Source organism: Pan troglodytes, chromosome 1, assembly GCF_028858775.2.
Source record: "Pan troglodytes isolate AG18354 chromosome 1, NHGRI_mPanTro3-v2.0_pri, whole genome shotgun sequence".
Classification (NCBI taxonomy): domain Eukaryota; kingdom Metazoa; phylum Chordata; class Mammalia; order Primates; family Hominidae; genus Pan; species Pan troglodytes.
In genome coordinates this window covers 44,506,172-44,533,895 of record NC_072398.2, presented here as the reverse complement: position 1 = coordinate 44,533,895, position 27,724 = coordinate 44,506,172, and the positions used below count along the sequence as shown (strand labels likewise).

General features: G+C 47.5%; 1 long non-coding RNA gene and 1 pseudogene across 1 annotated transcript; one reads left to right on the top strand and one right to left on the bottom strand.

The window, feature by feature from the left end:
• Nucleotides 1-35: 35 nt before the first annotated feature.
• On the top strand, nt 36-22,752 carry LOC134809958 (uncharacterized). The gene is made up of 5 exons (XR_010156905.1): nt 36-148; nt 6,292-6,368; nt 11,745-11,829; nt 14,779-14,835; nt 20,347-22,752. It is a non-coding gene; the product is annotated as an uncharacterized LOC134809958 (long non-coding RNA).
• Nucleotides 3,501-3,609, bottom strand: LOC112207004 (5S ribosomal RNA; annotated as a pseudogene).
• Nucleotides 22,753-27,724: the final 4,972 nt, after the last annotated feature.

The window sequence follows — 27,724 nt, the reverse complement described above, 5'->3', positions numbered from 1 at the left end:
TGGACATACCATCGTAACTTTTTTTTTTGATACAGGGTCTTGTTCTGTCACCCAGGCTGAAGTGCAGTGGCGAGAGGTTCACGGCAGCCTTGACCTCCTGGCTGAAGCGATCCAGCCATCTCAGCCCCCCGAGTAGCTGAGACCACAGGCATGTACACCACGTCTGGCTGAATTTTTTGTGTTTTTGAAGAGATGGCGTTTTGCCATGTTGCCCAGGCTGGTCTTGAACTCCTGGGCCCAAGTAATCACCCACCTCAGCCTCCCAAAGTGCTGGGTTTACAGGCAGGAGCCACCATACTGGGCCCCCAGGGTAACACTTTTTAAATGAAAACAAAACAAGGAGCATTAGAAACAAAAATGGGGCCAGCTTCTTTGTCTACTTAAGCCTTTTCACATTTTGTATGTGACCTGTATAAGGTACTCTAATGCAATTTCAATGGCATAACGTGTTTCCTGGGGTTTTCCATCCTGCTCACCTTGAGTTCCTGGTGCTGTAGATGTATCATTTTTGTTGAATGTATTCTTGATACTAGAGGAAGAAGGCAAGCTGAAACTGGTAACTAAGCTTACAGAGTATTGCAGTTGTTTTTGGAAATAGGGTCTCGCTTTGTCCCCCAGGCTGGAGTGCAGTGATGCAATCACAACTCACCACAGCCTCAGCCTTTTAGGCTCAAGTGATCGTCCTCCTCAGCCTCCTGAGTAGTTGGGACCACAAGCTCATGCCACTACACCTGGCTAATTTAAAATATTTTTTTTGTGAGGAGGTGTGGTCTTACTGTGTTGCTCATGTTTGTCTAGAACTCCTGGGCTCAAGCGATCCTCCTAGCTCAGCCTCCCAAAATGTTGCTTTTGCCTGGCACAATTGTTAGTAGGTAAATTTCACATCAGTGTTTGTTTTGAGGGTTTGGGGGTTTTTTGTTTGTTTTTGCTGGAGTTACACAAGTCCATCATATAAAGGTATGAAAAGAGTTATTGCTATTAGGAAAAATTCAAGTCATTACAGGTTTGGGCATACAGGGTTAACCTTGTGATGTACATCCCCAGCCCTGAATTTATTTGATTAATCCTCTTTAAAATAAAGGATTACATTCAATCAATTTGTTAAAAACTTCAGCCGAATTAAATTTAGAGGAGTTTAATAGAGCAATGAACGATTCACGAATTGGGCAGTCTCCAGAATCACAGCAGATTCAGAGAGACTCCAGGGATGCCTCATGGTCAGAACAAATTTATAGACAAAAAGAGGGAAGTGACGTAAAGAAATAGGCAGTGAAGTACAGAAACAGCTGGCTGGATTGGTTACAGGTGGGCGTTTGCCTTATTTGAACACAGTTTGAACACTCAGCAGTGTATGAGTGGTTGAAGTATGGCTGCTGGGATTGGCCAAGACTCAGCTATTGTTACAGGCACATACTCGTAAGTTAGGTTTTCAGTCTTGTCTGCCTATTAAGCTAGGTTACAGTTCATCCACAGGGTCTCAAATATGTAAGTCTGGAGTCCTTCTCAGGCCATATTTGGTTTGCTTTAACAAATAAATACTTATTAAATGTTAATATGAGCCAGAGACTGGTTGATACTGAGAATACAACAGTAAGGAAGCTGCTCTCGAGTTGCCTATGGCCAGACAATGGAGTTAGATACTTAAGACGGTTTCCACATGAGCCAAGGAAACAGTAGCTGAAAGAACTAAAGGAGAGAGAATGGCTTTTGGGGGGAACTCTTAAGTGTTTGTTGTGCCTGGAGCAAATGATGTGCTTGGAAAAGTGATGAGAGATGGTGCTGGAGTGGGAAGGGGCCTGGGTGTTGAAAGTGTGATATACTAACCTAGTAGGTTTGAATGTTATCCTGAAGGTAGTGGAGAGCTACAAAGGTCTTAAGCAGGAGAGTGACATCATCTCATTGGCATTTTTGAAAGATCCTTCTGGCTGCATTGGTGAGAGTAGACTGGAGTGCTGTTTAGAGCAGGGATAACAGTGAGGCCATGGCAGTAATCTGGGCTGCATTGATACTCCTAAAGTCATGGCAGTGGGCTGGGCAAGAATAGTAATAGATGCATTATTGTAATAGAACACTTAGTAGGTGCTGACTTGACATCTGTTATTCCATGAGGCATTTAAGGCTCAGAGATGTTAAATAGCCTGTCAAAGGCAATTCAGAATTGCAGATAGTCAGTGGTTAAACCCAGTATGTTTGAGACAAAAGCCCAAAAGAAGTGCAAGGATTTGAGAGAAATCAAGGTAGAAGAGACAGACTTCATGACAATGCGTGCACTTTAAACAATGTATGTTTAAAGTGACCATCGTTTTTAGAAAAAAAAAGATGAATAAATGTGGTTTGAGGGAAGCAGGGAGTCAAGGATGACTGGGTAACTGATGGATGGTGGTGCCATTCATTGAGATAAAGAATATAGGACCGGGTGTGGTGGCTCACACCTGTAATCCCAGCACTTTGGGAGGCTGAGGTGGGCAGATCACCTGAGGTCAGGAGTTTGAGACCAGTCTGGCCAACATGGTGAAACCCCGTCTCTACTAAAAATACAAAAATTAGCTGGGTGTGGTGGTGCGAGCCTGTAGTTCCAGCTACTTGGGAGACTGAGGCAGGAGCCTCGCTTGAACTCGGGGAGGCAGAGGTTGCAGTGAGCCGAGATCATACCACTGCACTCCAGCCTGGGTGACAGACCAAGGGAAAAAAAAAAAAAAAGACAATAGAAGAGTAGGTTTTTGATGATGGTGGTGAGATAGGAAAAAATGATGAGTTTAGTTTTGGTTGTGTTGAGTTTGTGCATATGAGAACATCCAAATGGAAGTGGAGCTTAGGAGACACCTGAGCTGTAAATATTAAGTACATATCATGTATTTCGTATTGTCTAGGCACTGGGGGATACCGTGATGAAGATGAACATGGTTCCTGTTCTCCTGTCTAGGGAAACTGGTTAAGCATGTAAATATTAGCATAGTGAATGTTTTGTTGTGAGACTACATGCTGCTATGAGAAATACAGAAGGGGGACCTAATGTAGCCAAGAGCTTCTGAACAACCTCCAGGAAGAGATGAGCTGAGATTAAAGGAAGGTTAGGAGTTAGGAGAGGAAGGGAAAAGTGCCGTAGTTAGGAGGAAACATGCCAAGGTCTTGAGGTGAGAAAACAGTGGCATCTGGGAAGAACTAGAAAGTTTAGTGTCACTGAAAGCATGGACAGAGAGAGATGAGTGAATTGAATTGCCTGGGCATCCTGGGAACGGGAAGACACCCTGATGGCAGGGAACCCGCGCCTGCGCTTTCGGGGTCAGGTCCAGGTCTGCCCCGCCAGGGCTGAAGCCAGCTCCTGGTGGGGCTGCAGTGAGGCGGAAGAGGTGGGATGCTGCTGCCTGGCGGTGCTGAAGCGGCAGACCTCCACGAGGAGGTCCTGGGCTACCGCGGGGTACACAGGCGGGTGGAAAAGGGGGAGCAGAGTCAGGGGGCAGTTGGGAAGCTCGGAGACAAAAGGAGGGAGGGAGCCAAAAAGCCTACAGCACTGGGTATTCCCAGGCGGTCTCCCATCCAAGTACTAACCAGGCCCGACCCTGCTTAGTTTCCGAGATCTGGCGTGTTCAGGGTGGTATGGCCGTAGACACTAATGGTGGTGCCTGGCTGCCTCTTCAAGAGCCCGGCCCAGCCACGCCCGCCCGACTCCAGGCGTCACTGCCACCCCAGGGTCGTGGGGCTCGGACTGGGGACCCCTGAGCCGCTCGCCTGCGGTCGGACTGCTCTCCCCTTCTACGCCCAAGCACCGCCGGTCTGCCCTGCTGCGCCTTCCACCAGCTTCCCAGAGCCTCCAGCCATACAGCAGAGATGGTGGTTGGGATAAGAGTTTGAAGAGAGTGGAGCAGGTCTGGAACAGGTATTCTGGAGAACAGGGGAGAGAACAGAGTAGGAAAATTTCCACAAGGCAATTGCCTGAGACTGTCCAATTTGTAGACCAGGGTTTTTCAGCCTCAGGACTGTTGACATTTTGGATTGAAGAATTCTGCGATGGGGGCTGTCCTGTGTGTTCTAAGATGTTTAGCAGCATTCTTGGCCTCTGCTCCCTAGATGCCAGTAGCACTCCCCTAATTATGACAATAAAAAATGTCCACAGACATTGGTAAATATTACTTAAGTGGGAGAATGGCCTCTGGCTGAGGACCACTGAGGCCAGCCAATGCGTACTACAGGGGAAACATCACACAACCTGCAGATTGGTGTCACACATTTATGGCTCTGACCTGGCCTCTCAATTCTATCTGGTTCTTCTGTTTTCCTCATAGGCGAAGTAATGGTTCTAACCTAGAAGACAGAATGAGGTGAAGACAGGCTAACTTCTCTAAGCTCTCAATGACTCACGAGATAATAGATGTCAAGATAGAACCTACTAAGTGTTCAGTAAATGTTATCTATTGTCATTTCCAGGAGGGGGCTGATTGAAACTGAAGAATAGTACAGTAGGAGGAGGGGACCAGGAGCTGAAAAGACAGATCGCTATGTTGAGAGAGAGAGAGAGGAAGAAAGATCTAATAGGACTTCAAAGGCTGTGGTAGATGTATTACTGTCAAAACCCGCGCAGCTTTTCTCTACCAGGCCTTGGAAAAGATTGCACTTCCTGCACCACTGGCAGCGGGCTGGCCAATGGGATGCAAGTGGAAATGAACTGTGCTATTCTGAGCAGAGGCTTAGGGACCATTGTGTGGGTAAGTCAGTGCTCTTTTTCCTCCACATGAGGCTAGTGTGTCCCAAAATGGGGGCTGCTCCTTTGGCCTGTCTCCAAGACTGAAGAGAACAGGGAGCATAGCTGTACCTATCCTGCGATGGACAAAGGAACAAGCTTTTGTTAATTCAAGCGATTGAGATTTGGGGGTTTGTTACCACAGCGTAATTTGGCATAAGCTGACTGGCATACGGTGGAGCATCCCAGATGAGGGCAAGCCCCCAGGGCCTAACAGAGTGAGTGGCTGGAGTATGTGAAGGTGAAATTCTTTGACGTGAAGTGGTTAAGGTCCCACGAGGCCGTGGTGTTAGATGGGTCATTCATGTGATGTTGTTATCATCCAGGAAGCTGGTAGGAGGTAGGAACCCAAAGTCTGTAATGAACAAGGGAAAGTGTGAGCAAAGTCAGCAGATGACAGCAGTAAAGGAGGAGTAAAGGGGAGTATAGATCTAAATATATATATGTATATGTGTGTGTGTGTGTGTATGTGTGTGTATATATATGCAGAGATTTGGTATATATATGTGTATATATGTGTGTGTGTATATATATGTGTGTGTGTGTATATATATATATGTGTATATATATATATATGCAGAGATTTGGAAGTGTGGGAGAATAGGGGTCTGAGTGCAGTACTGGGGAGGCCCCATACCCTATCCTGAAAGCACATGAGGTATGGGAAAGTGACCACCAAGATCCTTTGGAGGGAAAGCCAGGTATCTTTTAAGGCAAAGAAGAGGAGGAAAGAAGAGTTTGCAGATGTAGGCAGGAAGTTGTTTATGAAACAGAGTGATAGGCCGGGTGCGGTGGCTCACACCTGTAATCCCAGCACTTTGGGAGGCCGGAGGTGGGCGGATCACCTGAGGTCAGGAGTTTGAGACCAGCCTGGCCAACATGGTGAAACCCATCTCTACTAAAAATACAAAAATTAGCTGGGCGTGGTGGTGGGCACCTGTAATCCCAGCTACTCAGGAGGCTGAGACTGGAGAATCGCTTGAACCCAGGAGGCGGAGGTTGCAGTGAGTGGAAATCAAGACATTGCACTCCAGCCTGGGCGACAAGAGCAAAACTGTCTCAAAAAGAAAAAAAAAAAGAAAGAAAGAAACAGAATGATAGTGTAGTTGGAGTCAAGAGTTGACTGCTTTGAGAACTTGTCTCCAGAAAAAGGGCATGTACTTGTGCAAAATGTTATATGCAAAATTCAAAAAACATTTAGACTTCCTGGAACCATCTGTGGACCCTAGATTAAGAACCCTGATCTGGAACAGTGGCTCTCAAACTTGAGCAAACAGTTTGACAGGTCTGACGGTGTTTGACAGGTTGTTAGGCCTCACCCAGAGGTTTCAGTAACATAGGTCTGCATGCGGTCCAAGCATTTGCATTTCTATCAAGTTCCCAGGTGATGCTGATGTTTCCGGCCTAGAAACCACATTCTGAGAACCACTGCTGAAGTCTAAGGCTAAAGGGGAAAGGTTTGGGGAGAGAAAGAGGAACAGTGGGAAATGGTTAAGGACAAGATTATGAAAGCATCATGGGGATGAGAATGGATTTTTGTTTTGTTTTACTAGGCTTAGGCAGATACTCCGATATTTCTGACACATACATACACGGAAAACCTTGCAAGAGTGGAGAAAAGAAGGGAGAGGTGAGTGAGCACTTATTTTAAGTTTAGGGCAAGGGGTGCAAAAAAATATCTTTTATAGCTTTAAGGATCACTTTCTTGAACACCCTTACTTTACAACAACAGAAGTGATATCAAGTATCACATGGCCAATTCACACCTTTGGTCTGGTAACCAGCTCTTGCCCCCTCTCAGTCTAGGGCTTGTTCCCCTTCATCATTAACCTCTAAGAGAATCACTAGTGGGAAATAAGCTATGCTTTTGATTCAAGGTAAAGAGACTCGAACTTTCCAGTGCCCTAAACTGGGAAATCTTAAACTCCAGCAAAGTACAATGCTCAAAACTGGGTAAAGCTGCTACCTTCGTAGGGGATACATTTTGGAGAAAATTGCATCTACTTTCTTCTTTGTCTTTTCTTTTTGTGTGAGTGTGAGTGTGCATGACAGTTTGTCTATGTTTGAAAAACTGACCATCAGCATTCCTGGAATTCTTGGCAATGAATTAGGATTGCCAGTTAGCTGCCTGCTGGGTGACCTTAGGTAGTTCACCTCGTGTCTCTAAGCCTCAGCTTCCTAATCTGTGAAACAGGCTGATGGACCAGTGAGATAACGCCTGTGAGGTGCTTATCACCTGATACTGCCTCTTCTTGCTGGCACATCGAGCTGGAGGATTGCAGCGTCTGAACACGAATGACCAATCAAATCTCGGGCCTATACTCCACAGACGTAACCTTTATCTCCCACCAGAGGGCACCAGTAACCTATAAAAATCTAAAGGGACGGGCGGTCCCTCTTGCCCTTAACATCGTTGAATCTGCTTGAGGATAACTCCCTTAAGTCTATTGAAATATTCTTACCCCTGGTGTTTTAAGAAATCATTTGAAAAATACCTCTCACACCCAGAAGGAAAATACGGAGTAGAAGTGTAGGGTAAATGGTGCTCCAACTCCCCACCAGCCACCAAGAGAGTTCTATTTCCATTTTGTATTTTGTCCATTTTTACCATTCAGTCTCCATCTCCTCGAGACTATCTGTAACCTAGTTACAAATTATTCTCTCAGTAATAACCTATTGCAGTTCCCTTCTTCCTGGTTTATTCAAATGAACTGAACTGCTGGTTTTTTCCCTTTGATGTACAACCTCCCGCCTCCTACCCTATCGGGCCAGCCTTCCTTCCAGCAGGCAGTAGGGGGAGGGATCTATTTCTGAGCCTGGGTAGAGCCTCAGAAGCTGTTTCCCTGAATCCCTTTGTGATGAGAGCCTAGTGGTCGACAGGTACCTATCACAAAAGGCTGTATTCCAGGAGAAAACTCTTTCCCCATCTAAGGAAGGGAAACGACTAGGAGAAGTTGAGGCTACCCACCACCACCTCCCTGAAAACATTACAGACTTCAGGGACGCAATGATAACCAATGTGTATCTGTGTCCTGTATACACATAGGGTTTGTTCTTTGTCTTTGTTCTTTAATTTGCTGGGGAAGGTAATACAGCCTTGGGCTAGCTTTCACCATTGCACCTGGGAATGCTGGCCCAGACAAGAAAAGCCAACAAGAATATTGACTAGAAAAAGGGTATTGGCCAGGCACGGTGGCTCACGCCTGTAATTCCAGCACTTTGGGAGGCTGAGGCAGGCGGATCACCTGAGGTCAGGAGTCTGAGATCAGACTGGCCAACATGGATTTGTACTAAAAATACAAAAAACTAGCCAAGTGTGGTGGTGTGTGCCTATAGTCCCAGCTACTCGAGAGGCTGAGGCAGGAGAATCGCTTGAAACCAGGAGACAGAGGTTGCAGTGAGCCAAGATCACGGCACTGAACTCCAGCCTGGGTGACAAGAGTGAGACCGTGTCTCAAAAAAAAAAAGGTATGCTGTTTGTCTTATTAGGAACATAGAACCATGGAATATTCGGGATGACCAGGACTCTGGAAATCTAGTACAACCCTTCATTGTTCAGAGGGGAGAAACATGACCAGGGTCATGTGGTTTGTGAATGGCAGACTAGCTCTTCCAGCTCGAACTAGAATTCAGGTCTATGGGCAGACACACCAGTTCCTGTCTTACCATTCCATTTCTGAATCAGCCATCGTTGCTAGCATTTGTTGTTTGCTTAGTATGTGTCAAGTATCTGTTCTTTAAATCTCACACAATCCTCACAACAACTCTATGAAAGAAATGAATTGGTATAAGAATGAAATACATTATTCTCATTTTACACAGGCATAGAGAAAAATGATGTAGGACAAAATTAGCTAGCATTCTATTTAAATCAATATTTTCCCATGAGGGTTAGCGGCATTTTGAATGGAATAAGGTTTTGGTTTGTTTTTTAATGGGACTACTCCTAGCATAGCATGATATTTAGCATTTTTGGACCCCAAGCACTAATTGCCCCAGTCATTATAATACAAAAAATTTCCAAAAGTCCCTAAACGTAGACTATAGATGGTCCTGTTGCTGGTTGAGCACTATTTTTTTTTTTTTTTTTTTTTTTTTTTACACAGGGTCTCACTCTGTCACCAGGCTGGAGTGCAGTGGCACAATCTAGGCTCACTGCAGCCTCGACCTCCCAGGTTCAAGCAATCCTCCCACCTCAGCCTCCCGATTAGCTGGGACTATAGCTATGCGCCACCATGTCCCTATGTTGCCCAGGTTGGTCTCGAACTCCTGGGCTCAAGCCATCCACCTACCTCAGCCTCCCAGAGTGCTGGGATTACAGGTGTGAGCCACCATGCCCAGCTGAACACTACTGATTTAAATGCATGGGCACAGGGAAAGGAGTAGTTAACAAAGTTGCTTTGTTAGTTTGGTTATTTTTATATCAATAAAGGCCACAAGATGGAAATAGGAGCAGGACAAGAGGAAGGAAATCCCTTGGGGTGAGTGTGGCTCTGGAAGGGAAGAGGTTAAATTATAAAGGAAGGGAATGAACCATAGGCCAAGGAGGATCCTGGCACATGGTCACAGGTAAAACTTGGAGGATGAACAAGGTCTGGTCTCACAAACTCATAAGCTATAGAGACCAGTGCGATCTCAGAGGAGAGCTGCTGGAATGGGGACAGTAAGGAGTGCAGGAGGTGAGAGTAAACTGGAGATCCATGCCCATAACAATGGGATAACCAACACCCAACTCCGGCCAGGTCTTTTCAGATGGTAGTGTGGGTCGTGGTTGCCAGCCTTTCCAATATACCAAGAAAATCCACAAGGCTAGATTTTTCTAGGAAATCTCTCTGTTGTAAATATTGGATCAAAAGAAAAGTTTTAAAACACTAGGTAGACCCAGAGAAAAATGCTTGCAGGTGAATTTGGGTAGTCCGACTCATGGGATCTCTGAGGGGCCATTCTCATCTAAGGTGCTGTGGTACATGCCCGCTCTGCTGGTTGATGAAAGGGAGACAGGTTTCAGCTCACACAAGATGGAATTTACCACCAGTCTATGCTGGCAAACAGTGAGCAGGCTGGGCAAAGGAGTAGTAAGCATTCCCTGGGGCACCGGGCTCCGCACAGGCCAGGAGCTGTCACAGGAGCTAAAGCAGGGATTCCTGTGCCATCTCCGGTCCCTTCTGGATCTGAGATTCAGGAATTCTGGGGCTGTGATTCCTTGAAGGCAGAGCCGGGAACATGAAAACCGTAGACCCTAATCAATGCCTGTAGTGCTAACAGCTCAGACCCCTGGGCAATTGTTCTTGAGCTTGGTCCTGTCATTCCCTCTGCTGTGTAGGAATGAGGAAAAGAAGTCGCGTGAGTCCCTGCTCCCTAGAGGTCTTTGCCTTGGTTCATAATACTGACAGTTTACAAAATCAAGCTGCTTTTATTCTCTCTCAGCCAGTGAGTCCCTGACACAAACTGCAGAGCTAAACAAGCGATTTTCCAGCCCAGCTGTTCAGGCACACTCTGAGTTTAAACGCACTCTTCTTTAAAAACCACCAGGAGCTGTATCCTCCCCCATGCTTGTTTCCTCTCCTGTTAACCCAGCAGAAAGTAGGTTCTACAAGGTAGCAGTGCTTAACATGCTGGTGCCTGCAGATCCTCCACTGGATGCGACCCTCCTTCCCCTGTGGAGTGATGACGGGATGCCCCACTTGTTTAGAATGAAAACCCAAACTCCAGTGTGTGTGCGTTCTCTGTTCTTTCCAGGTGGGGCCTACCTGGGCTTCTCGCTGTCTGGTGGAGCCCCACTGTGCCTTTAAAAGCAGGGCCTTTGATCATTTCTGACTTTTAGCAGCAGATAGTCAAATGAGGGGGAGGTGACAGGGCTTTGCCAACCAAACCCCTGATGTGGACGAGTTGAAAACCCAGGCTGCAAATGTTAATATTGTCACATGCTAGGAAATCTCTGCTTCAATTCACCAGATACTAGTTAGTCATTGGCTTGTGAAGTCTGTAATCCCTCTCGTTTCTGGCTTTGCTTACAACCCTGCACCCTGGGTGCTGGAGCAGACTCTCAGGAAGGGAGATGGTGCCAAGCCCTGTTCCTGTCTTTCTTGGTCTGCATGCCAGCTTAGGCCAGGTTTTTATTGAGCTTCAGGATCGGATCTTCTTCATTATAGGCGGGGAGGACAGTGTAGGTAAAGCCTACTGACAAGTGCCTTAGACCCCTTGCACTGCCATAAAAAATATCTTAGACTGGGTAACTCATAAACATCTTTTTTTTTTCTTTTTTTGAGACAGGGTCTCAATCTGTTGCCCATGCTGGAGTACAGTAACACAATATCCACTCATTGCAACATCCACTTCCCGGGCTCAAGCAATTCTCGTGCTTCAGCCTCCCTAGTAACTGGGATTACAGGTGTGCACCACCACACTCAGCTAATTTTTGTATTTTTAGTAGAGATGGGGTTTCACCATGTTGGCCAGGCTGTTCTCAAACTCCTGACCTCAAGTGATCCACCCGCCTTGGCCTCCCAAAGTGCTGGGATTACAGGCATGAGTCACCGTGCCTGGCCTCATAAATATCTTTATGAGTTGTTTATTGCTCACAGTTCTAGAGGCTGGGAAGTCCAAGATCAAGGTGCTGGCAGATTCGGTGTCTGGTGAGAGCCCATTCTTTATGGGTGGTGCTCTCTATGTGTCCTCACATGGCAGAAGGGCAAACAGCCTTCCTCTAGCCTCTTTTATAAAGGCACTAGTCCCATTCATGAGGGCTCTGCCTTCATGATCTCATCATCTCCCAGAGTCCCCACCTCTTAATACTATCACCTTGGGAATTAAGTTTCAACATATGAATTTTGGGGAGACACCAGTATTCAGACCATAGCACAAGCCATGCAGCACAATAGACAGAATGCATGTGGAGGCTAACACCAGAGAAGGTCATTTTCGGCGTTTACTCCATCTGGACCACCCTCTGGCATCCCCAGGGTCAGTCTGTAAGTCGTAATTTTCTTATCTCTTTTCTATTCAGCCTCGGTGTCTGGATGCCCAGCCTAACCAAGTCAGCTTCCCATCTGGCTGAGACAAGGAGAACCCTGCTGGGCTAGGGGACCCAGGTAATGTTGCTCAGGCATTGTCCTTTTTTTTTTTTTTTTTTTTTTTTTTTGAGAAGATGGAGTCTCACTTTGTCGTCCAGACTGGAATGCAGTGGTGCGATCTCGGCTCACTGCAACCTCTGCCTCTAGGGTTCAAGTGATTCTTGTGCCTCAACCTCCCGAGTAGCTGGGATTACAGGCATGTGCCACCACACCTCGCTAATTTTTGTATTTTTAGTAGAGACAGGGTTTTGCCATGTTAGCCAGGCCGGTCTCAAATTCCTGACCTCAGGTGATCTGCCCACCTCGGCCTCCCAAAGTGCTGGGATTACAGGCGTGAGCCACCACGCCCAGATGGAAAAGACATTTTAATGCCACAAATGTAGGAAGAATATAATCTCCAATAATGGACAGTCTTTTGAAGGAAATCATTTAGCTTTGTCAAAAAACTGACCTCATTCTTATTTTTCTAATTTCATCCCCCATGTGACATCCTTGTTACACACTCCCTGGCCCTCAGATGGGACTAGCACTTGGGTGCCTCTGGACTAGATTTCCACTTTTCATTTCTACTTTCGGTGCCTGTCTCCATGCTTTCTGCTTTGTGATGAAATGAGGATAGTCATAATGTTAGAAAAAGTTGTGCAAGACTTTGAAATGGCAAAAGAAAGTTGTTATTGGGCATTCTGTCTGTTTGCCTATGGGTTACCCCTGCCTTTCTTTCATTGTCTTTGAGCTATTTTATGACTCTGAAAATTGTAGAAAACTGATAACAATGCAAATGATTTTGTCCATAGAAATGCAAATTATATCCATTGGAAATGCAACTGATTATTGCCCTATGGATATTGACCAGTTTTATATCTATTAAGCAAATTAATGTCAGCATTCCCGACGGCTTCTGTATGCATCTGCTCTTTGGATTCTTTTTTGAGCGGTCGTAACATCTTACTAGTTCCCTTATTAATCGACGAGTTAAATCATTGGCATGTCTGAATTTCATGTTTGTAAGAGGTTGTATTTATACAAGGGCCTTGATTTTACCTTTAAACATTTCTTTAACAATAACTCCCCCTTAAGGTTGTTATGAGGTAGAATGAGATCATGGATAAGAGAGTGCTTGGCTCAGGGCCTGAATTCACCTCTCATAGTTGGGACAATCCTTGCTTCCTCCTGGTTTCTGGGCTCTAGGGCACCTTGTATTCTCACAAAAATAAATAAAATCTTTTAATTACACTTTTCACATTACAGCATTAGTAACTTTCATGAGAATTTTCACCTTTCAAAAGGAGACCCTAGGGAGACTATAATGCTTACCCAGAGGAATTCCTGCAATGGTGGAAATCCAGAGGGGTGGAGTACACAGGTGCCACAGATATTGGGGGCCAAGGGCCTTTAAAATAACCTGCCTAGGTGCTATTCAGCTGCAGAGGGCAGTTCAGTTCCCCGACCTTCACCCCTTCCCCCATGTTGGGAGTGCTGGCCTTACCATGCTAAGGAGAATGGTTACAACTTTGTACCAGGATTTAAAAATATATACTTTATTAAATCCGCTCCTCAGCTAAATCTGTGAGGTGAACATGTTTGTCCTTGTTGTTGATGAGAAACTAGGACAGGTTAAATGACTCACCCAAGGTTATACAGCTAGGAAGTTGTTGTGCCAGGATTTAAATCCAATGCCAGGGGCCGGGCCCGGTAGCTCACGCCTGTAATCCTAGCACTTTGGGAGGCTGAGGTGGGTGGATCACCTGAGGTCAGGAGTTCGAGACCAGCCCGGCCAACATGGCCAAACCCCCGTCTCTACGAAAAAAATACAAAAATTAGCCAGGCGTGGTGGGAGATGCCAATAATCCCAGCTACTCGGGAGGCTGAGGCAGGAGAATCACTTGAACCTGGTGAGGGCCGGGGGAGGGGTGGTGGAGGTTGCAGTAAACCAAGATTGCACCACTTCACTCCAGCCTGGGCGAAAGCATGAAACTCCGTCTCAATCAATCAATCAATCAGTCAATAAATATATAAAATAAATCCAATGCCTAAATCCAAATCTCATGCTCTATCTGTGATCTGAGCCATGGAGTAGCCATTCTAATCAGGACTCTTTTTTTCTACTCCAAACTCATCACCACTGCCGAAATCCACTGCCAAGGGTTACACCTGGGCAAGGACATTGCTCCAGTTCAAATTGAAATGACCTGGGAGACAAAACCCACTTTTGTGAAAATATGTCAGAAAGAAATTGATCTGAACTTGGGAACAGGTTTTGATCCAAGGGCTAGTGTACAGCCTAGGGAGGGCCAGCGGAGGTAAGAAGACAGCTCCATCCATCAGGAGCGTCTGTGTTCAGGGGACAGTGGGCAGGGGGTGGGTTGCCAGGAGAGGGAAGAAACTGGGGAGGATCAAGGGAAAAAGTTAGTGGAAGAGCTCTGAGAGTTCACGCCCACTCTCCTGCTTGGGCCCTGATAACTGGGGAAGATTCAGGGCAGAGAAAGAGGAGTTTACAGGTCTCAGGAACTGAGGTAGGTTACACCCAGTAAATGACTTCCTAAAGGTCAACTAGCCAAAGCCATGCCCTCCTCTGTGGCCTGGGCCAGGTGGGGCAGGCCAGGTGGATGCTGGGATGGCCCAGAGGGTGGATAATGGACAATGAACCAGGCCAGGGCAGCATCTCTGCTGGGCAGGGAAAACAGGAAGCTCAGGCACATGCAAGCCAGGTAAGTGTGTGTCTTGAAGATGGATGAGAGTTCCCAGACAAGGGTGACCTTTCCTTTCACCTCGTCCAGCTAGACAGACGTGGTGGTTCCAAGGCCCCTTGTCATCTGCTGATTACTTTGTGATTAATGTACAAGTCACTTATTCCCACCTCCTGTCCCTGCTCCATTCTCCCCCAGCTCCCGGGCAGACTCTTCTGCCCTTAAGTAATTTACTTAGAAATGATTGTCCCTAGAATCTCTCCATGTGCTTTGTGTACAGATACTGACCAGGTTCTGCATGTGATTTCCCTGTGGAATTCCAACCAAGGACAGACAGGTGAGTCACAGCACTATGGAGAGACTTAAATATCTGCAATGAGCAAAGCAAGGCTCAGCCGGGGGCAGACTCAGTCCTGCAGGAATTGCCCTTCTTCCTGCATGGTTTTGGGGTCAGCTGGAGAGCAATGAGTTTGCACATGCTGGTCATTCACCAGAGCTGCCTGTGGGGTCTCAACAGAGTTCCACCTAGAAGGGACAGCCTGACCCTGGTTTACCTGGGAACCAGAGAAAAGCAGCTGGAAGGCTACTCTCAAGTCACCAATACCAAGCCAGGTAGACCCTATCCCCTACAAATACAGGAAGCCAATGGTCTCCAATGGACATTATCACTTCATTTTCACACATATTTTATTCACTTTGACCTGGAGCTCAAAACACAGACTGCATATAAAATGGGTTTGATGCTGATTTGGCTACATGGACTTCATAATTCATCAGAGCAGGAAAGACAGAATCATAAGCTGTTAACATTCATTCATTCAACAAATATTTACTGAACACCAGACAGGAGAGAGGGATTGCCTGTGTTAATTCATTAGGAAGAGCACATCGTATTAATAATACTTCATGCTGTTCAGCTTTTCGTGCTGCAGCAGAAATTATTTAATTACCCTTTACTTCCATCCCGGCCTCCCTACCTTCCACTACAGAGCAGTTGGAAATGTTTTTGTTCAGTATGGGGAAGCTTTGTAAGGTAAAGGACAGGCAGGAGAGAAAGAATGCTCTATTTGCAAAACAAGGCCAGGGGTGTGAGCTCTTGAAAGACAGAGGAAAGTTATGATAGCCGGAGGAATGTGAATTCCTCCAACAGACCAAATGGGAGCTTCAGAAAAAAATTAATCTGGTGGCAGAATATATCTGGCTTCAGACTTTTAAGTATGAAACTAGCTGCTGTGAGGATAGGAAACCCACACTCAGAGCTCAGCCTGCCCTCTACAGAGCAGGCAGGCGTTCCTTTCCCTGGGGACTATGCAGAAGACAAGGGCTTCCGAAGGTGTCCCACACGCAGACTCCCTCCTTCCCCAATTCCCCCTCCTGCTTCCACACTTATCTCTCCCCCAGTGAGTGATAGCCAAATCCTCTCCACTTGCAGATGTAGCCTTGGGAGAACAGCACAAGGGGGATGCAGCCATGGAGCAGCAGCAGGTGTGGCCCATCTGGACTCACCACTGCTGTGGAAAGGGGCCCCGGCCAGCTGGCCCTGTGGGCTGGAGTTAGAGCAGTCGTAATGGGCTGTGTTACACAGTGTGCTCTTCTAATCAGATACATGTGGACATTAACTAATTAACGGCAGCCCTGTGAGTTAAGTATTGTGATGAGTGAATTTGACAGATGAAGTACAGAGAAGTTAAACGACTTGCTTGGGGTCACACTGCTAGCAAGGGGTGGAACAGGGATTTGAATCTGGGCAGTTTGCCTCCAAAGTCCTCATAATTAGCAGTGATCCATTCTGCCCTCCTATCTGACCATTTCTCTTATGAATGCAAGTGACAGAAACCCAAGCTAAGGACGCTCCAGGCAAGGAGGCAGCATTTGCAAGGCTTGGAGACCCAAAAGAAGGAAAGCGGTCAGGGAGGGTTCTAAGTTACTGGAAAGAGAGACAGAGGGAAGTCACAGGAGGACCTTCAATTGGGTCAGGCACACGGAGGCAGGGGCTCACCGCCATGGCCTGAGCTGAGGACACCAGTTGTCACTGGGGCTGGGTGTGAGGAGAGACACTAGAGGACTAAGCATGGCCTGGAACCTGCTGCCTTCCTTGGCCCGCGCTCCTCACACCCTCCTACTCCCAACTCTCCTCTCTTTCCTCATTTATTATTATTATTTTTATTTTTTTGGTGGTTTTTCCAAATCTTTTTCCTGCTGCCGACTCCCCTGAAGAATGAGGGCTCCACAGAAGCAGCTTTGATCTCTTTCAGTGGCTCCCAGAGGGGCTGTCTCTGGTGCAGATTAAGTGTGTAGTTTGACACCCATCCCATTAGTCCTGTTCTTTTAATTAAACATTCAGTAGGAGGATGGCGCTGTGGCTGGCATTGGGAGCCGGCAGGGGGCCACCGGATACATTGAAGCCTTCTGTCTTTAGTGGGATTGCATGCCTTGATTTATCTTTTTCCCCCTTTGCCACTCTCCACTTCCACCTCTGCCAGTTTTGATGTTTGAGTTCTCCCTGAATCCATACAGGATGCTGGCCATCTCAGGGAGGAGGGCAAGGCCAGCTGGCAGCTTGGCCGAGCTCCTGTTGGACTGAGTGGTTTCCTCCTCGGGCTGCTCTGTGTGAACCTGAGTGAGCCATTCAACCTTCCTGGGTTTCTGTGTCCTAATGCATCAGACAGGGCGACTTGTGACTGCTCCTCCTGACCTCCTGTACAGGGAGAGGCTACAGGACAAATGGAACCAAGAGGAGACCCAGAAGGCAGAGGCCCGAGCAGTGTGTCCCTGAGATGCCCAGGTCAGGGCATGCCCTACCCCTTCCCACCAGCAAAAGTTCCAGCAGCAAAGAGGTTCCAGCTGTTCCCTTGGAATCTGTTAGGCTTCTGTGGTTGGGGGATGGGTGCAGGGAGGAGAGAAGAGACTGGAGATGATGCAGTGGCAGAGCAGGGGTGGTGGGGTGAAGGCTGTGGGCCCACAAACTTGCTTATATGTACAAGGCTGCAATGAATGCAGCCTCTCCTTCCCTCCCCTCCAGCCAGCTGGAGTGCTAACTGGGGTGGACAGACAGGTTGGTTTGGGAGCAGGTGGCAGAGAGGAGATGGGCGGAGCCAGGAGCAGGAGGATGGGCCAGATAACCCTGGGACCTTTGTTCTATGACAGGCAAGTCAGCAGGATGTCAGGCCTGGCTTGATCTTACACCCCTCGACTGAATGCCCGGGAGTCCCTGAGCGTTGGGGCAGGAGGAGCCTTAGAGACTGTAAGGACAGTGTAACCGCCTAGTGGGTTCACCTTGCCTGCTGCCTAGACAGGGGAATTACAGTGAAGAAACAGTAATTCATGCAGACCCAGCTGTGCGGGAGACCGGAGTTTTATTACTACTCAAATTAGTCTCCCCAAGCATTTGAGCATTCAGGGATCAGAGTTTTTAAAGATAATTCAGTGGGTAGGGGCTTGGGAAGTGGTCAGTGCTGACTGGTCAGGTTGGAGATGGAATCACAGGGGGTCGGAGTGAGGTTTTCTTGCTGTTTTCTGTTCCTGGGTGGGATGGCAGAACTGGTGGAGCCAGATTACTGGTCTTGGTGGTGTCAGCTGATCCGTCGAGTGCAGGGTCTGCAAAATATCTCAAGCACTGATCTTAGGTTTTACAATAGTGATGTTATTCCCAGGAACAATTTGGGGAGGTTCAGACTCTTGGAGCCAGAGGCGACATGACCCCTAAACTGTAATTTCTAATCTTGTAGCTAATTTGTTAGTCCTACAAAGGCAGACTGGTCCCTAGGCAAGAAGGGGCCCCTCTGGGCACCCAGCCTATTAGATGGTAACTATGCAGAGAGGAAAGGGCAGACTTAGTCCAGGTTCTGCCCCTTGTGTACTGTGTGCCCTTGGCCAAAACACTTCCCTTCTCTGGGCCTGGTTTCCTCATCTGGGGTAACTATACCTGCCTTCTTGTGCCTCATGGGGTCAGAGGCTAAAATGAGCTCATTCTCTCTTTTCCAGACATTTATAATTTAATTACAACTAGTTCTTGACCCTGAGAGATTCTTAAATGTGTCTATAAAATTTAGAAGGTCTGAGTTTTACTAACCTGCATCATTTTTCTGGGATCCCAGGAGGATTCCCAGACCAGAGGGTGGGGCAGGGCCCTGTGAGATGTCTAACACACCCATGAGGCCTAGAGTGCACCCACCGCTGGCTGCAAAGCACTGCAGCTTTATAGGTCCTAGAGCGAAAAATGGTTTACATTTATTGAAGGCTTTTAAAAGAATGTTCCAGGTTCTCCGTATCTGTTGTTTCATTGAAGTGTCACCATCTCATTAATGGCTATTGTCCTCATTTTATTTACTTTATGTTTTTGTTTTTTTTGAGGCAGGATCTCACTCTTGTCACCCAGGCTAGGATGCAGTGGCACCATTACAGCTCACTGCAACCTCGACCTCCCGGGCTCCTCAATTCTCCCACCTCAGCCTCCCAAGTAGCTGGGACCACAGGCGTGTGCCACCGCACCTGGCTAAATGTTTGATTTTGTATGTAAACAAGGTCTTGCTATGTTGCCCAGGCTGGTCTTGAACTCCTGGCCTTAAGCGATCCTCCTCCCGCTTCAGCCTCCCAAGGTGCTGGAATTACAGGCATGAGCCACTGCACCTGGCTTGGCCTCATTTTATACACGAGAAATTTGGGGCCTGGATAAAGTGTAATTATGTCTTCACACAACTGGCAAGTGGCAGAGCCAGGACTCAAACCAGGGTTTGGGGGGCTCCAAATCCCTCAGCCTCTGCTGCCTTGAGGCCTTGGCCAGATGGAGTTGTAGCAGGCGTGACCCTGCGGGGGCCTCAGATCAAGGACTCCCCAGGTTTGCCAGGTGGTGGCCTCAGAGAAGCCCAGGGAGCTGCTGGCCCCTCAGGAGCGGCTAGGGGCAGGACACAAGCTCTCTTGAGTCATCCCAAAGCTGAAGGAAGAGATGAAGTGAAGGGCCCAGGGCTGCAGAGAGGCTGGACAAGGTAGAGCTCAAGTCAGCTCCTCCTTTAGGAGCCTCCTGAAGCCCCTGGGGAGCTGTCCCTGACTGTACTTCTGCAACAGGTAGCCTGGCCTCTTTTAGGGCACATACGTATGTTACTACATTTATGTTATTGTCATCTGCAGGTGGTAAAATTCCACTAGGGATTCTCCCTTATTCCCTTGAAAAGTCCTTGAGAGCGGAGACCCTATTATGTGCTGCCCTAGGTACCTGGTAGAGGCCTTTCAAAGATTAGTAGGTGATCAATGAATATTGTTGAGTGAGCTATTAATAATGATTATTTCTAAGACCATAAAAGGTGATTTCATATACGTGATCTTATTTCCTCATTCATTCAAATCCATGTACATTCGCTGGGCTTACGATAATATGCCTGGACTTTGCTAGATTCTGGGCATGCAGTGACAAGTTAGACACCCTTTCTATGCCCAAGAAACTTATGTCAGGGTGGGGAGAGTGCAGGAAAAAGACCGAAAAAGACAAAACAAAACCAAAAATGAAAGCACAGAAAATTTGCAGTATGTGCAGCCAGCAGTCAACGGGTGCTGGTGAAACCCAGAGGAGGAGGCTCCAGCCCAGCCTGGGTCAGGGGAGGCTCCCAGGGGAGAGGAAGCAGGGTTGGGCTTTGTGTGCCAGGAAGGAGGGGGTGAAGGGGAGGAGATGGGGGCTCTGGAGGCAGGGGAGCCTGTGGGAGATGGGACATGTTCAATAGCTCAGTCCAGCAGTGCAGAGGGGAGTTTTGAGAAATGAAACAGGAAGAGGGAAGAATGGAAACCACACCTTTTATTGGAACATAGAGTGCTTTGTATTTCTCAAAACACTTTCACATCTATTATCTCCAATTAGCCTAAAAACAACAGCAGAAGCAGCAGCAACAACGATGCTGAGTGCTGACTGCGAGCCTGGCTTCCTCGGAGGGAGTTTACCGTGCGCTGCCTCCTTGGACCCTCATCACTGCCCTGCGAAGCAGGCACTTTCCTCACCCCCTCTGTCTGGAGGAGGGCACTGAGGCACCGAGAAAACTGGGCAGGGGAGGCCCGAGAAGGAGAGGGTGGCACCGTCATTCTCACTTTCCAGCTGAGGACACGGGTAAGTGGCATGCATCTGCTCCTGTGACTTACAGGAGTCCTGGGACTCGCACTCAGGCCTCTGGACTCCTAGCCTGGTGTTTTCCCCTGGAAGTTTCTGAACCAAAAAAAAAATGTCTGAACCAAAGCAAACAACGAGATTGTGAGTGGAAATCAGCTTCAGCTTCCCTGGTGTTTCTCCACGGTGATCCCCTGTGTCTGTCACTGAAGGGGCCAGGATGTCACCACCAACGGTAATGACCTGGGCTTTGAGTGGAGCATTTAACCTGTTCAGCCAGCTGTTGGAAGTGCAGAAACTAGTCCCTCCCAGTCACAAACTACCCCGGTTGCTCCACCATCTGCATCCAGCTTCATTACTTAATTCACTTTGCAAAGTTAATCCAGTGATCCAAGCTCCTAATAGTCCCCAGTTTGACTTCCGCAGCTTCCCTTTCCCTCCACACCCAGCCTATTCCGGGCTTCTGGGTCATCAAGAAGCAGGACCCTTTCTGTTGATTTCTTCTGGGAGGAGGCCATCTCAATAGCCCTTTACAACAACCCATGAGGTCTCCTGATTTCCATGTGTTCTTGGAGTCCCCTGAGCTTTGGTTTGCAGCACAAGCTCATTCCCCTCTGTGCTCCCCTCTCACTGTGTGGAACCTTCTCTAATAGACTCACCTCTGGGGAGAGGACGTGCTCCTTTCTGGCCGCAGCTGCAGCCATTCCAATGTACATCAAAGCGCTCGTCTTTCTATCTCCACTTCTTAAATGGTTTTGCTTTTTCTCTGTTTCTTCCTTCTCGTGGGCAGCTCAGAGCTCATCTGTGACAGTGACCACCCTTCTGCCCCAGCCCTGGCCCCACGACCTTCCCTAACACTGCAAACAACTTCACTCTTGGCCTCCTGCTGGATATCTGGTCAGTGGCCTACATTCCTCCCACTCATGCCTCTCTCTTTTCTTTCTTTCTTTTCTCTCTCTATCTCTTTTTTTTTTTTTTTTTTTTGAGACAGGATCTTGCCCAGGCTGAAGCCCAAGTGGCATGATCAAGGCTCACTGAAGCCTCAACCTCCCAGGTTGAAGCCATCCACCCACCTCAGCCTCCAGAGTAGCTGGGACCACAGGTGTGCACCACGATGCCTGGCTAATTTTGTCTTTTTAAAATTTTTTTGTTGACAGGGTCTCACTATGTTGCCCAGGCTGGTCTTGAACTCCTGGACTCAGGCAATCCTCTCACCTTGGCCTCCCAAAGTGCTGGGATTACAGTTGTGAGCCACCATACCTGGCCTGCATACCCTTTTCTATCTGGCTTTCTAGACTTTAAAATCTTTCTTGGTGGCTCCAGTTTGCCATATCTTATGGTCCTGAAATGACCCCTGTCACTGAGGCAGGGAGCAGAGGAGACTGGGAATTTGTGCTGATGGTAAATAGATATGGTTTGAATCCTGGCCACTGCCCACCAGCCATGTGACCAAGACTTAACCATATTTTTTCGGGGTGTTATGCAGAGATAATGAGATCAAAATTGTAAGGCATCTAGTACTGACATAATAAGCTCTCAACAAATGGTAGCTATTTAAGTGTTAATAACAAATCCTTTTCAGATGGTTTCTATAACAGTGAATTTGCAAATAGTTGGAACCTCTGAAGTGCTTCCTCTCCTGGACTGGAAACCCCTTGAGGTCAGGGGCCTTGTCTTCCTATTCACAATGTCTGTCTAGCACATGGTAGGCTCTTAATATATATATATATTTATTTATTTTTTGATGAATGAATAATCTAGACTATCCTCAATTCTGGTATCACGATTCCTTTCTAGTATTAAATTCCAAATTATAATACATGTTAATTGCAGAAAAATTGGAAAATATTTTTTAAAAATAGGAAAACAAAAAAATAGCTGTGATCCTAGTCCCTAGAGATAGCCACAGTTAATATTTTGATATATTTCCCTGCAGCCTTTTTTTCTGTGCTTATGCATATTTCAAAAATTTTATATTCTGGCTTTTCAGTTAACATAATGAGCATTTCCCTGTGTTACTAAATAATCTTCATAAACATAATTTTAAGTGCTACATATATTATTCTGTGCTATGAATGTATCATAATTTATGTAACCAATACCCAGTGGTTGATATTTAAGTTGTTTCCATTTTTCACCATTATAAATAAAGCTATACTGAACATCCTTTTGCATAAATCTTTGTGTATATCTGAATTAAGATTTTCTACCAAGAATAAATTCTACAAAGTAAATTGCTGATTTAACAGTGAACATGTTAAGGCCCCAGGTAAATGTCTTGTTAAATGATTCTTCATAGAGGTTGCACTCATTGTCTGTCCTCCTGCTATCAAGGTATGAGAATTCTCACCACCAGAATATTGTTTAAAATGAAAGAGTCTTTGCCAAATGGAGAAGTGAGACACAAAGCCTATTTTTTCATGATGATCGCTCCTGTCTTTGACAAGCATGGTGCTTGTCAACTTGACATTTTGGACTAGATGGTTCCTGGTGTGAGGGGCTGCCCTGTGCGTTGTAGGATGTTTATCAGCATCCCTGACCACCTACTAGATGTCAGTAGCACCCCCTTTCCCCCAGTTATGATAACCAAAAATATCTCCAGACATCACCAAATGTCCCCTGGGGAACAAAATCGCCCCTGGTTGAGAATGGTGGAGTTATACTGTATTAACTCTATTGGTTACAAGTAACAGAAACCAACTCTAAGCAAAAATGGGGACTTTGTGAGAAAAGTCTTAAGGTATCATGGAACCCAAAGGCATGGATGCAAGTGGGCCTCCCTCCTCTTTTCAGGGCTGCCTCATTCTTTTCTCTTGCTGTAGACTGGCTTTCTCTCTATTCTTGACTCCGAGGAGGAGAACGGCCACCACTAATATTTCTGAAGTTTATGTCCCTGTGTTTATGAGAAAGCCAGGCTACCATGGAGTCTCTTGGTTCCAAATGCTCAGGGAAGGACTCTGAGATGCGCAGCTTAGGTGGGCTATGCACAGCTGGTCCCATCAGTGTGGCTGTCGGGGGACAGGAAGGACACGTGGCTCCTGGAGATCTTGTTGTATCCATGTGGATGTGCCTGTATTTCTAGAAAAAGGCTGCTGGGCAGCTGATCCCTTAGGACTCCCCTAGATGCCCACACAACAGAACACTGGACACTTTGGCTACAAGGCCAGGGACTGTCTATCTCAACGGTGTACCCTTCATAGTTCAGCCTAGATGTCCAAGCTTGGCTTGATGGTGGCAACTGCTCTGCCACCCAGGCTTTGGTTTAGGGGTCTTTTGGGGGTGGAGGGGCCAATTCCTCTGTGACTGACTGGCTGATGCAGCTTACTTGAACAGGTCCAGCCTAGAGAGCCAACTTTAGAGACTGGCATTTGCAAGTCTGTAATGGTGTTTGACAGGGGAAGTAGATGACTGCTGGTCCTCCTTCATAAACTCGGCCTTGGAGTGTGCAGCCACTGAGGTACAGGGGTCCCGTGCTGTCCCTGCACTAATTGGAGTGCTCAAAATCCAGCCTCTGCCTTCAAGAAGGGAGCAGGTCGGTGTGCAGTCAGCATGGCCCTGAGACCTAGCCCTGAGGACAGAGACTGTCCCCTGTGGGCACCTGGAGCTGTTGGTAAATGGGCAGAAAGGCAGGGCTGTTACCCATACTTGTATTAGAGGAAGAGCATCCTCTTTTTCTCTCTCTTCTTTTTTTTTTTTTTTTTTTTGAGACAGAGTCTTGCTTTGTTGTCAAGCTGGAGTGCAGTGGTGCAGTCTCGGCTCACTGAAACCTCCGCCTCCTGGGTTCAAGCGATTCTCCTGCCTCAGCCTCCCAAATAGCTGGGACTACAGGCACGCGCAACCACGCCTGGCTAATTTTTGTATTTTTAGTAGAGATGGGGTTTCACCATGCTGGCCAGGATGGTCTCCATCTCTTGACCTCATGATCCTCCCAAAGTGCTGGAATTACAGGTGTGAGCCACCACGCCGGGCCTAGCATCCTCTTCTGAAAGTCTTTCCAGCACACAGATGCCATTCCTGCCTTCACCTCGCCGTGCGGTCTTGGATGGTCATTTCTCTGAGTCTCAGTTTCTTCATCAGAAATGAAATGATACCTGCCTTGGCTTCCTCATAGCATCTAAAAAGACATTTGATAGAAAAGTGCTTTCAAAAGCAGATTGCAGGCCGAGTGCAGTGGCTCACGCCTATAATCCCAACACTTTGGGAGGCCAAGGCGGGTGGATTACTTGAGCCCAGGAGCTTGAGACGAGCCTGGGCAACATGGCAAAACCCTGTGTCTACAAAAAGTACAAAAATCAGCCGAGGATGGTGGCACACGCCGGCAGTCCCAGCTACTCGGGAGTCTGGGGTGGGAGGATCACTTGAGCCCAGGAGGCAGAGGTTGCGGTGAGCTGAGATTACACCACTGCACTCCAGGCTGGGTGACAGAGAGAGACCCTGTCTCAAAACAAACAAATAACAACAACAAAAAAACCAAGAAACAAAAAAAAAACAAAAGCAGATTGCAAAAGCAGTGCACATCTTGTAATAAAGATGCTTATGATCATTATTTCAGTTCTGGGGAAATTCTAAATCCTTGGCGCCACTTATTGCACAACAGAGGCAGGGCCTGGGGCAGTGCTGCTTCTGCGCCATCTCTCTCAGACCTGGAGCTGGCTCCAGATTTCTGCTGCCTGAGAATATTTCAGGGAAGTTTCCCCTAGAAACTGAGAAGCCTAAACGTGAGTTGGGTTTTTATTCCCTGTGTGACCATGGCCATGTTAATTCACCTCTCTGGGCTTCTATCTCAGCATCTGTGAAGTGGGCATAATAGTGGCATCTATTTATACGTCATTTATGCCTGTCAAGTGCTTGTGCCTGGCACAGGGTAGGTGCTCACTCAGTGGTTGCTCTGCTTGTTTATATCACAATGTGGCAGGCACTGGGCCAGGTGCCAGGCACTGAGAGATGAATAGAATGTAACCAGCCCTTAGGACACTTATGATTTACCAGAGGAGATGGCACAAAAAGCATATTAAAAAGCAATGTGGCAAATTAAATGGTAGTAATCCTACCAAGTGATAGTGCTCCTGGGATTGGGTTCCTCTCAGATGCTCCCCAGGGGCTACTGGAGTGATGTCAGGTAAGTCAGGACACCAGGAAACACCCATTCTCCCGGGCTCTCTGCAGAGCAGGCAGCTTTTGGACCTACCTGCTTCAAGGAGCTGAAGAAATGCCTTCCTCCTCACCTCTCAGGCTCAGAGGGAACATTTTTCAAAGGGAAAAACTCTTTTTTTTTTTTGTAGTCATCCAATGTTTTCAACCCTAGGGCAATGGTTAGGGAGAGAGGACATCTTGTGGGTGGCCTATAACACGGTCAGTAACCTTATGCCACAAAGACTGCACATGACATAGAAAGGTACTTATGTTGTGCACCGAGGAGGCACTGACCCTGTGCATTCCCAGCACCTCAGAACCGCTAGCTCTGTGCAAACCTTCCAGCCACCTTGGGCCCAGGAAAGTGGGGTGGGGGCCTTGATTCAGAAAAGGCAGAGACACTGCAGTCCTGGGGAGGGGTGATGTCTAGAGCCTGAGAGGAGCAGTGGAGCACTCACGGGAAATGCAAAGCAGACGCAAGACCAGGCCCAGAGCCTGGCGGAAGTGGGGAGGGGTGGAGCAGGTGTGGGGCATTAGTTGGGGAGGGGCTTGCTAGGAGGAGGTGACTTCAGAAGGCATCTGCAGACTGTGGTCTGGGACTCTGCTGGATGTGGCATGGCTTTGCCACCCTCAACTCTGGTGTGTTAAAGAGGTAAAGGTCACACGTACACATCGATGAGGACAGGGAAGACACACAGGAAACGAAAACAGATTTGTTAGGGCTGTTGAAGAGTGGTTTGCTTATTTTGAGGCCTCTCCCCATTTCTCTTTTCCTTATCAGGATGTGTACGGCACCCACATCCCCTCCATCTGCACCCGCAGCCGCAGCCACAGCCACCGCCACAGCCAGTGCTATGTCCCGTTGCCATTCACATTCATACCTGCAGCGTACACTCATACATGTGTCGGATATTTGCGAAGAAGCTCCCTTTCCCACCTAGGTAAATGCTAGCTTCCAGAAATTTGAAAAAAAATGAGTGTAATTCTTACTGGGTTGGTTCCCAGCAGGCCTTTGTCTTTCCTTCTCCCTCCTCCAGGCCCCTCTTCTTTCCTTTCCTTTCCTTTCCTTTCCCTCCTCTACCTCTTTCCCTTCCTATTCTTCTCCTCCTCCCTCCCAGCTGGTTTCCTATTTCCCTTACCCCCTCAAACATCTCCCCTCTCTCCATCCCCACGTCCAATCTGCCAAACCCACCCCCACCTAAAAATGTGGGCCGTGGAGTCTCTGACCGAGATTTCCTTTCCCAACAGGGGGGGCCCGGGCTGGCTGCGATTTGTTGGGGACAGGTAAGAAGGTGCAAACTTGGGGGTTCAGAGGGAGGGCGGAGGGGTGGCTGGGATGCATGGGGTAGGTAGGGGTGGCAGTTTTTCCAAATTATACATTCAGGCCATATGTGGAACCCTTGTAGAGACCTGGCTTGCTGTTTTTCTGTCTCTTCCTGGTGTGCTGGGCAGTCTCTCTGTGCTCATGGTTTAACCAGTCTTTATTTTTATTTTATTTATTTATTGTTTGAGACAGAGTCTTGCTCTGTTGCCTAGGCTGGAGTGCAGTGGTGTGATCTCGGCTCACTGCAACCTCTGCCTCCAAGTTTCAAGTGATTCTCCTGCCTCAGCCTCCCGAGTAGCTGGGATTATAGGCACCCGCCATCATGCCCAGCTAATTTTTGTATTTTTAGTAGAGACGGGGTTTCACCAGGTTGGCCAGGCTGGTCTCGAACTCCTGACCTCAGGTGATCCACCCGCTTCGGCCTCTCAAAGTGCTAGGATTACGGGAATGAGCCACCATGCCTGGCAGCTCTTTTTTATTTCTTTTTTGGCTCTCTCTTGTCTCTTTTTTTTTTTTTTTGCGATGGGGTCTTGCCCACTATGTTGCCCAGGCTGATCTTGAACTTCTGGGCTCAAGCCATCCTCCTGCCTCAACCAACCGAGTAGCTGGGATTACAGGCGAATGCCACAGCACCTGGCTGCTCATTTCCTTTTAGCGCTGAATAATATTCCATTGTCTGGA